The following is a 10,100-nucleotide window of genomic DNA, read 5'->3' on the forward strand; positions in this document are numbered from 1 at the left end:
TGCTCCAAGACCACCTGATGTGGGACCGTCGCTCCGAAAGCGAGTGTGCTTCCAAAGAAACCTATCGGACTAGAACCCGGTGTTGTGTGGTGTTTTAACTTTGTCCCCCCCTCCCCCCCCTCCCCCCAGTCCGAGAGCACCCCTCCCTGATTCTCCCACACTCCCTGATAAAAGTGGGACAATACCACCTCCTGCTGGCAGCTACTGGCTCCTGCTCCCCGTCCGAATGTCTGGGTGGGATCCGCGCAGGAGCTGGGGGGAGGGAGTTACACACAGACGCTGCGGTCTGTCTCCCCGTGAGACCGGAACCAAGGGGCATGGAGGTTCGGGATGGTACCCAGAGATTTAACGGACTCAGACAAGTAGAGGGAGCTTTACTCTGTATCTAACCCCGTGCTGTCCCTGTCCCTGGGAGTGTTTGATGGGGGGACAGTGTAGAGGGAGCTTTACTCTGTATCTAACCCCGTGCTGTCCCTGTCCCTGGGAGTGTTTGATGGGAGGGACAGTGTAGAGGGAGCTTTACTCTGTATCTAACCCCGTGCTGTCCCTGTCCCTGGGATGGGAGGGACAGTGTCGAGGGAGCTTTACTCTGTATCTAACCCTGTGCTGTCCCTGTCCCTGGGAGTGTTTGATGGGGGGGGACAGTGTAGAGGGAGCTTTACTCTGTATCTAACCCCGTGCTGTCCCTCTCCCTCCAATCTCTCTCTCCCCCCCATCTCTCTCTCTCTGTACCCCCCCAGTCTCTCTCTCTCTCCCCCCCAAGTCTCTCTCTCTCTGTACCCCCCCAGTCTCTCTCTCTCTCCACCCCAGTCTCTCTCTCTCCCCCCCCATCTCTCTCCGTCCCCCCCAAGTCTCTCTCTCTCTGTCCCCCCCCAGTCTCTCTCTCTCTCCCTCCCCCAGTCTCTCTCTCTCTCTCTCTCCCTCCAGTCTCTCTCTCTCTCTCTCCACCCCCAGTCTCTCTCTCTCTCTCTCTCTCTCTCTCCCCCCCCCCAGTCTCTCTCTCTCTCTCTCTCTCTCTCTCCCCCACAGTCTCTCTCTCTCTCTCTCTCTCTCTCTCTCTCCCCCCCCAGTCTCTCTCTCCCCCCTGTCTTTCTCTTTCTCTCTCTCTCTCTCTATATATATATATATATTCTCCCCCCAGTCTCTCTCTCTCTCTCTCTCTCCCTCCCCCTGTCTCTCTCTCTCTCTCTCCCCCAGTCTCTCTCTCTCTCTCTCCCCCCCAAGTCTCTCTCTCTCTCTCCCCCCAGTCTCTCTCTCTCTCTCTCTCTCCCCCCTAGTCTCTCTCTCTCTCTCTCTCCCCCTCCCCCTGTCTCTCTCTCTCTCTCTCTCCCCCCCAGTCTCTCTCCCCCCACCTCCCTCTCTCTCTCTCCCCCCCAGTCTCTCTCTCTCTCTCTGTCTATCCCCCTCAGTCTCTCTCTCTCTCCCTCCCCCTGTCTCTCTCTCTCTCTCTCTCCCCCCAGTCTCTCTCTCTCTCTCTCTCTCCCCCCCAGTCTCTCTCTCTCCCCCCCCCTCTCTCTCTCTCTCTCTCCCCCCCAGTCTCTCTCTCTCTCCCACCCCCCTCTCTCTCTCTCTCTCCCCCCCCCTCTCTCTCTCTCTCTCTCTCTCTGCCCCCCAGTCTCTCTCTCACACACTCTCTCTCTCTCTCTCTCTCTCTCCCCCAGTCTCTCTCTCTCTCTCTCTCTCCCCCCCCCACCTCTCTCTCTCTCTCTCTCTCCCCCCAGTCTCTCTCTCTCTCCCCCCCCAGTCTCTCTCTCTCTCTCTCTCCCCCCCCCCCCAGTCTCTCTCTCTCTCTCTCCCCCCAGTCTCTCTCTCTCTCTCTCTCTGTCTATCCCCCTCAGTCTCTCTCTCTCTCCCTCCCCCTGTCTCTCTCTCTCTCTCTCTCTCCCCCCCAGTCTCTCTCTCTCTCTCTCTCTCCCCCCCAGTCTCTCTCTCTCCCCCCCCTCTCTCTCTCTCTCCCCCCCAGTCTCTCTCTCTCTCTCTCTCTCCCCCCCCCTCTCTCTCTCTCCCCCCCTCTCTCTCTCTCTGCCCCCCAGTCTCTCTCTCTCTCTCTCTCCCCCCAGTCTCTCTCTCTCTCTCTCTCTCCCCCCCCCCACCTCTCTCTCTCTCTCTCTCTCCCCCCAGTCTCTCTCTCTCTCCCCCCCAAGTCTCTCTCTCTCTGTACCCCCCCAGTCTCTCTCTCTCTCCACCCCAGTCTCTCTCTCTCCCCCCCCATCTCTCTCCGTCCCCCCCAAGTCTCTCTCTCTCTGTCCCCCCCCAGTCTCTCTCTCTCTCCCTCCCCCAGTCTCTCTCTCTCTCTCTCTCTCCCTCCAGTCTCTCTCTCTCTCTCTCCCCCAGTCTCTCTCTCTCTCTCTCCACCCCCAGTCTCTCTCTCTCTCTCTCTCTCTCCCCCACAGTCTCTCTCTCTCTCTCTCTCTCTCTCTCTCCCCCCCCAGTCTCTCTCTCCCCCCTGTCTTTCTCTTTCTCTCTCTCTCTCTCTATATATATATATATATTCTCCCCCCAGTCTCTCTCTCTCTCTCTCTCTCTCCCTCCCCCTGTCTCTCTCTCTCTCTCTCCCCCCAGTCTCTCTCTCTCTCTCTCCCCCCCAAGTCTCTCTCTCTCTCTCCCCCCTGTCTCTCTCTCTCTCTCTCTCTCCCCCCTAGTCTCTCTCTCTCTCTCTCCCTCCCCCTGTCTCTCTCTCTCTCTCTCTCCCCCCCCAGTCTCTCTCCCCCACCTCCCTCTCTCTCTCTCCCCCCCCAGTCTCTCTCTCTCTGTCTATCCCCCTCAGTCTCTCTCTCTCTCTCCCTCCCCCTGTCTCTCTCTCTCTCTCTCTCCCCCCCCCCAGTCTCTCTCTCTCTCTCTCTCCCCCCCAGTCTCTCTCTCTCCCCCCCCCTCTCTCTCTCTCTCTCTCCCCCCCAGTCTCTCTCTCTCTCTCTCTCTCTCTCCCCCCCCCTCTCTCTCTCTCTCCCCCCCTCTCTCTCTCTCTCTCTCTGCCCCCAGTCTCTCTCTCACTCTCTCTCTCTCTCTCTCTCTCCCCCCAGTCTCTCTCTCTCTCTCTCTCCCCCCCACCTCTCTCTCTCTCTCTCTCTCCCCCCAGTCTCTCTCTCTCTCTCCCCCCCCAGTCTCTCTCTCTCTCTCTCTCCCCACCCAGTCTCTCTCTCTCTCTCCCCCCAGTCTCTCTCTCTCTCTCTGTCTATCCCCCTCAGTCTCTCTCTCTCTCCCTCCCCCTGTCTCTCTCTCTCTCTCTCTCTCCCCCCCAGTCTCTCTCTCTCTCTCTCTCTCTCCCCCCCAGTCTCTCTCTCTCCCCCCCCCTCTCTCTCTCTCTCTCTCCCCCCCAGTCTCTCTCTCTCTCCCCCCCCCTCTCTCTCTCTCTCCCCCACTCTCTCTCTCTCTGCCCCCAGTCTCTCTCTCTCTCTCTCTCTCTCTCCCCCCAGTCTCTCTCTCTCTCTCTCTCTCTCCCCCCCCACCTCTCTCTCTCTCTCTCTCTCCCCCCAGTCTCTCTCTCTCTCTCACCCCCCCAGTCTCTCTCTCTCTCTCTCTCTCTCGCCCCCCAGTCTCTCTCTCTCTCTCTCCCCCCAGTCTCTCTCTCTCTCTCTCTCTCTCCCCCCCCCTCTCTCTCTCTCCCCCCCAGTCTCTCTCTCTCTCTCTCTCTCCCCCCCCCTCTCTCTCTCTCTCTCTCTCCCCCCCCAGTCTCTGTCTATCTCTCTCTCTCTCTCCCCCCAGTCTCTCTCTCTCTCTCTCTCTCTCTCTCTCTCCCCCCCCACTCTCTCCCACTCTCTCTCTCCCCCCCTCTCTCTCTCCCTCCCCCCCCCCTCTCTCTCTCTCTCTCTCCATCCCTGTCGGTGAGCTGAAACCTCCAGCCCCATTCTGAATGGTGCACAATTGAACAGCTGCCTCCGTCTGTTCAGGATCTGGGTTTAATCGGACGACACTCTGATCTTTTCCGATAAATTCTGTGCCCGAAGATCCTGCTCCAAGACCACCTGATGTGGGACCGTCGCTCCGAAAGCGAGTGTGCTTCCAAAGAAACCTATCGGACTAGAACCCGGTGTTGTGTGGTGTTTTAACTCTCTCCCCATACACCTGTATCGATCCCCAAACTAATCCCCCAAACTAATCCACTGTCCCCCCACTCTCTCTCCCATAGCCCTGTATCAGTCCCCAAACTAATCCCACTGTCCCCCCGCTCTCTCCCCATAGCCCTGTATCAGTCCCCAAACTAATCCCACTGTCCCCGCTCTCTCTCCCCATAGCCCTGTATCAGTCCGTAAACTAATCCCACTGTCCCCGCTCTCTCTCCCCATAGCCCTGTATCAGTCCCTAAACTAATCCCACTGTCCCCCGCTCTCTCTCCCCATAGCCCTGTATCAGTCCCTAAACTAATCCACTGTCCCCCCGCTCTCTCCCCATAGCCCTGTATCAGTCCCCAAACTAATCCCACTGTCCCCGCTCTCTCTCCCCATAGCCCTGTATCAGTCCCTAAACTAATCCCACTGTCCCCCCGCTCTCTCTCCCCATAGCCCTGTATCAGTCCCCAAACTAATCCACTGTCCCCCGCTCTCTCTCCCCATAGCCCTGTATCAGTCCCCAAACTAATCCCACTGTCCCCCCCGCTCTCTCCCCATAGCCCTGTATCAATCCCCAAACTAATCCCACTCTCCCCCCGCTCTCTCTCCCATGCCCTGTATCAGTCCCCAAACTAATCCAAATGTCCGTGCTCTCTCCCCATAGCCCTGTATCAGTCCCCAAACTAATCCCACTGTCCCCCCACTCTCTCCCCATACACCTGTATCGATCCCCAAACTAATCCCACTGTCCCCCCAATCTCTCTCCCATAGCCCTGTATCAGTCCCCAAACTAATCCCACTGTCCCCCCCACTCTCTCTCCCCATAGCCCTGTATCAGTCCCCAAACTAATCCCACTGTCCCCCCCGCTCTCTCCCCATAGCCCTGTATCAGTCCCCAAACTAATCCCACTGTCCCCCCGCTCTAATCCCCATAGCCCTGTATCAGTCCCCAAACTAATCACACTGTCCCCCGCTCTCTCTCCCCATAGCCCTGTATCAGTCCCCAAACAAATCCAACTGTCCCCCGTTCTCTCTCCCCATAGCCCTGTATCAGTCCCCAAACTAATCCCACTGTCCCCCCACTCTCTCCCCATAGCCCAGTATCAGTCCCCAAACTAATCCACTGTCCCCCCTCTCTCTCCCCATAGCCCTGTATCAGTCCCCAAACTAATCCCACTGTCCCCCGTTCTCTCCCATAGCCCTGTATCAGTCCCCAAACTAATCCCACTGTCCCCCCGCTCTCTCCCCATAGCCCCTGTATCAGTACCCTAACTAATCCCACTGTCCCCCCCACTCTCTCTCCCCATAGCCCTGTATCAGTCCCCAAACTAATCCCACTGTCCCCCCGCTCTCTCTCCCCATAGCCCTGTATCAGTACCCTAACTAATCCCACTGTCCCCCCCACTCTCTCTCCCATAACCCTGTATCAGTCCCCAAACTAATCCCACTGTCCCCCCGCTCTCTCCCCATAGCCCTGTATCAGTACCCAAACTAATCCCACTGTCCCCCCGCTCTCTCCCCATAGCCCTGTATCAGTCCCCAAACTAATCCACTGTCCCCCCGCTCTCTCCCATAGCCCTGTATCAGTCCCCCAAACTAATCCCACTGTCCCCCCCACTCTCTCTCCCCATAGCCCTGTATCAGTACCCTAACTAATCCCACTGTCCCCCCCAATCTCTCTCCCCATAGCCCTGTATCAGTCCACAAACTAATCCCACTGTCCCCGCTCTCTCCCCATAGCCCTGTTTCAGTCCAAAACTAATCCCACTGCCCCCCGCTCTCTCCCCATAGCCCTGTATCATTCCCCAAACTAATCCCACTGTCCCCACTCTCTCCCATAGCCCTGTATCAGTCCCCCAACTAATCCCACTGTCCCCCGCTCTCTCCCCATAGCCCTGTATCAGTACCCTAACTAATCACACAGTCCCCCCCGCTCTCTCCCCATAGCCCTGTATCATTCCCCAAACTAATCCCACTGTCCCCCACTCTCTCCCCATAGCCCTGTATCAGTCCCCAAACTAATCCCACTGTCCCCCCCGCTCTCTCCCCATAGCCCTGTATCAGTCCCCAAACTAATCCACTGTCCCCCCCGCTCTCTCCCCATAGCCCTGTATCAGTCCCCAAACTAATCCCACTGTCCCCCCGCTCTATCCCCATAGCCCTGTATCAGTCCCCAAACTAATCACACTGTCCCCCCGCTCTCTCTCCCCATAGCCCTGTATCAGTCCCCAAACAAATCCAACTGTCCCCCGTTCTCTCTCCCCATAGCCCTGTATCAGTCCCCAAACTAATCCCACTGTCCCCCCACTCTCTCCCCATAGCCCAGTATCAGTCCCCCAAACTAATCCCACTGTCCCCCCTCTCTCTCCCCATAGCCCTGTATCAGTCCCCAAACTAATCCCACTGTCCCCCCTCTCTCTCCCCATAGCCCTGTATCAGTCCCCAAACTAATCCCACTGTCCTCCACTCTTTCCCCATAGCCCTGTATCAGTCCCCAAACTAATCCCACTGTCCCCACTCTCTCCCCATAGCCCTGTATCAGTCCCCAAACTAATCCCACTGTCCCCCGTTCTCTCCCCATAGCCCTGTATCAGTCCCCAAACTAATCCCACTGTCCCCCCGCTCTCTCCCCATAGCCCTGTATCAGTACCCTAACTAATCCCACTGTCCCCCCCACTCTCTCTCCCCATAGCCCTGTATCAGTCCCCAAAACTAATCCCACTGTCCCCCCGCTCTCTCTCCCCATAGCCCTGTATCAGTCCCCAAACTAATCCCACTGTCCCCCCGCTCTCTCCCCGTAGCCCTGTATCAGTCCCCAAACTAATCCCACTGCCCCACTCTCTCTCCCCATAGCCCTGTATCAGTCCCCAAACTAATCCCACTGTCCCCCTGCTCTCTCTCCCCATAGCCATGTATCAGTCCACAAACTAAACGCACTGTCCCCCCCGCTCTCTCCCATAGCCCTGTATCAGTCCCCAAACTAATCCCACTGTCCCCCCGCTCTCTCCCCATAGCCCTGTATCAGTCCCCAAACTAATCCCACTGTCGCCCCACTCTCGCTCCCATAGCCCCTGTATCAGTCCCCAAACTAATCCCACTATCCCCACTCTCTCTCCCCATAGCCCTGTATCAGTCCCCAAACTAATCCCACTGTCCCCCCCGCTCTCTCTCCCCATAGCCCTATATCAGTCCCCAAAAAAATCCCACTGTCCACCCGCTCTCTCTCCCCATAGCCCTGTATCAGTCCCCAAACTAATCCCACTGTCCCCCCGCTCTCTCCCCATAGCCCTGTATCAGTCCCCAAACTAATCGCACTGTCCACCCGCTCTCTCTCCCCATAGACCAGTATCAGTCCCCAAACTAATCCCACTGTCCCCCCGCTCTCTCCCCATAGTCCTGTATCAGTCCCCAAACTAATCCCACTGTCCCCCCGCTCTCTCTCCCCATAGCCCTGTATCAGTCCCCAAACTAATCCCACTGTCCCCCCGCTCTCTCTCCCCATAGCCCTGTATCAGTCCCCAAACTAATCCCACTGTCCCCCGCTCTCTCCCCATAGCCCTGTATCAGTCCCCAAACTAATCCCACTGTCCCCCCACTCTCTCCCCATAGCCCTGTATCAGTCCCCAAACTAATCCCACTGTCCCCGCTCTCTCCCCCCATAGCCCTGTATCAGTCCCCAAACTAATCCCACTGTCCCCTCACTCTCTCTCCCCATAGCCCTGTATCAGTCCTCAAACTAAGCCCACTGTCCCCTCACTCTCTCTCCCCATAGCCCTGTATCAGTCCTCAAACTAATCCCAATGTCCCCCCCGCTCTCTCCCCATAGCCCTGTATCAGTCCCCAAACTAATCCCACTGTCCCCCCGCTCTATCCCCATAGCCCTGTATCAGTCCCCAAACTAATCACACTGTCCCCCCCGCTATCTCTCCCCATAGCCCTGTATCAGTCCCCAAACAAATCCAACTGTCCCCCGTTCTCTCTCCCCATAGCCCTGTATCAGTCCCCAAACTAATCCCACTGTCCCCCCACTCTCTCCCCATAGCCCAGTATCAGTCCCCCAAACTAATCCCACTGTCCCCCCTCTCTCTCCCCATAGCCCTGTATCAGTCCCCAAACTAATCCCACTGTCCCCCCACTCTCTCCCCATAGCCCTGTATCAGTCCCCAAACTAATCCCACTGTCCCCGCTCTCTCCCCCCATAGCCCTGTATCAGTCCCCAAACTAATCCCACTGTCCCCTCACTCTCTCTCCCCATAGCCCTGTATCAGTCCTCAAACTAAGCCCACTGTCCCCTCACTCTCTCTCCCCATAGCCCTGTATCAGTCCTCAAACTAATCCCAATGTCCCCCCCGCTCTCTCCCCATAGCCCTGTATCAGTCCCCAAACTAATCCCACTGTCCCCCCGCTCTATCCCCATAGCCCTGTATCAGTCCCCAAACTAATCACACTGTCCCCCCGCTCTCTCTCCCCATAGCCCTGTATCAGTCCCCAAACAAATCCAACTGTCCCCCGTTCTCTCTCCCCATAGCCCTGTATCAGTCCCCAAACTAATCCCACTGTCCCCCCACTCTCTCCCCATAGCCCAGTATCAGTCCCCCAAACTAATCCCACTGTCCCCCCTCTCTCTCCCCATAGCCCTGTATCAGTCCCCAAACTAATCCCACTGTCCCCCCTCCCTCTCCCCATAGCCCTGTATCAGTCCCCAAACTAATCCCACTGTCCTCCCACTCTTTCCCCATAGCCCTGTATCAGTCCCCAAACTAATCCCACTGTCCCCACTCTCTCCCCATAGCCCTGTATCAGTCCCCAAACTAATCCCACTGTCCCCCGTTCTCTCCCCATAGCCCTGTATCAGTCCCCAAACTAATCCCACTGTCCTCCCACTCTTTCCCCATAGCCCTGTATCAGTCCCCAAACTAATCCCACTGTCCCCACTCTCTCCCCATAGCCCTGTATCAGTCCCCAAACTAATCCCACTGTCCCCCGTTCTCTCCCCATAGCCCTGTATCAGTCCCCAAACTAATCCCACTGTCCCCCCGCTCTCTCCCCATAGCCCTGTATCAGTACCCTAACTAATCCCACTGTCCCCCCCACTCTCTCTCCCCATAGCCCTGTATCAGTCCCCAAACTAATCCCACTGTCCCCCCGCTCTCTCTCCCCATAGCCCTGTATCAGTACCCTAACTAATCCCACTGTCCCCCCCACTCTCTCTCCCCATAGCCCTGTATCAGTACCCTAACTAATCCCACTGTCCCCCCCACTCTCTCTCCCCATAACCCTGTATCAGTCCCCAAACTAATCCCACTGTCCCCCCGCTCTCTCCCCATAGCCCTGTATCAGTCCCCAAACTAATCCCACTGATCCCCCCACTCTCTCTCCCCATAGCCCTGTATCAGTACCCTAACTAATCCCACTGTCCCCCCCACTCTCTCTCCCCATAGCCCTGTATCAGTCCACAAACTAATCCCACTGTCCCCCGCTCTCTCCCCATAGCCCTGTTTCAGTCCAAAACTAATCCCACTGCCCCCCGCTCTCTCCCCATAGCCCTGTATCATTCCCCAAACTAATCCCACTGTCCCCACTCTCTCCCCATAGCCCTGTATCAGTCCCCAAACTAATCCCACTGTCCCCCGCTCTCTCCCCATAGCCCTGTATCAGTACCCTAACTAATCACACAGTCCCCCCGCTCTCTCCCCATAGCCCTGTATCATTCCCCAAACTAATCCCACTGTCCCCACTCTCTCCCCATAGCCCTGTATCAGTCCCCAAACTAATCCCATTGTGCCCCCGCTCTCTCCCCATCACCCTGTATCAGTCCCCAAACTAATCCCACTGTCCCCCCGCTCTCTCCCCAAAGCCCTGTATCAGTCCCCAAACTAATCCCACTGTCCCCACTCTCTCCCCATAGCCCTGTATCAGTCCCCAAACTCATCCCATTGTCCCCCTCGCTCTCTCCCCATAGCCCTGTATCAGTCCCCAAACTAATCCCACTGTCCCCCCGCTCTCTCCCCATAGCCCTGTATCAGTCCCCAAACTAATCCCACTGTCCCCCCG

This window comes from Chiloscyllium punctatum, unplaced genomic scaffold (genome assembly GCF_047496795.1).
Source record: "Chiloscyllium punctatum isolate Juve2018m unplaced genomic scaffold, sChiPun1.3 scaffold_265, whole genome shotgun sequence".
Classification (NCBI taxonomy): domain Eukaryota; kingdom Metazoa; phylum Chordata; class Chondrichthyes; order Orectolobiformes; family Hemiscylliidae; genus Chiloscyllium; species Chiloscyllium punctatum.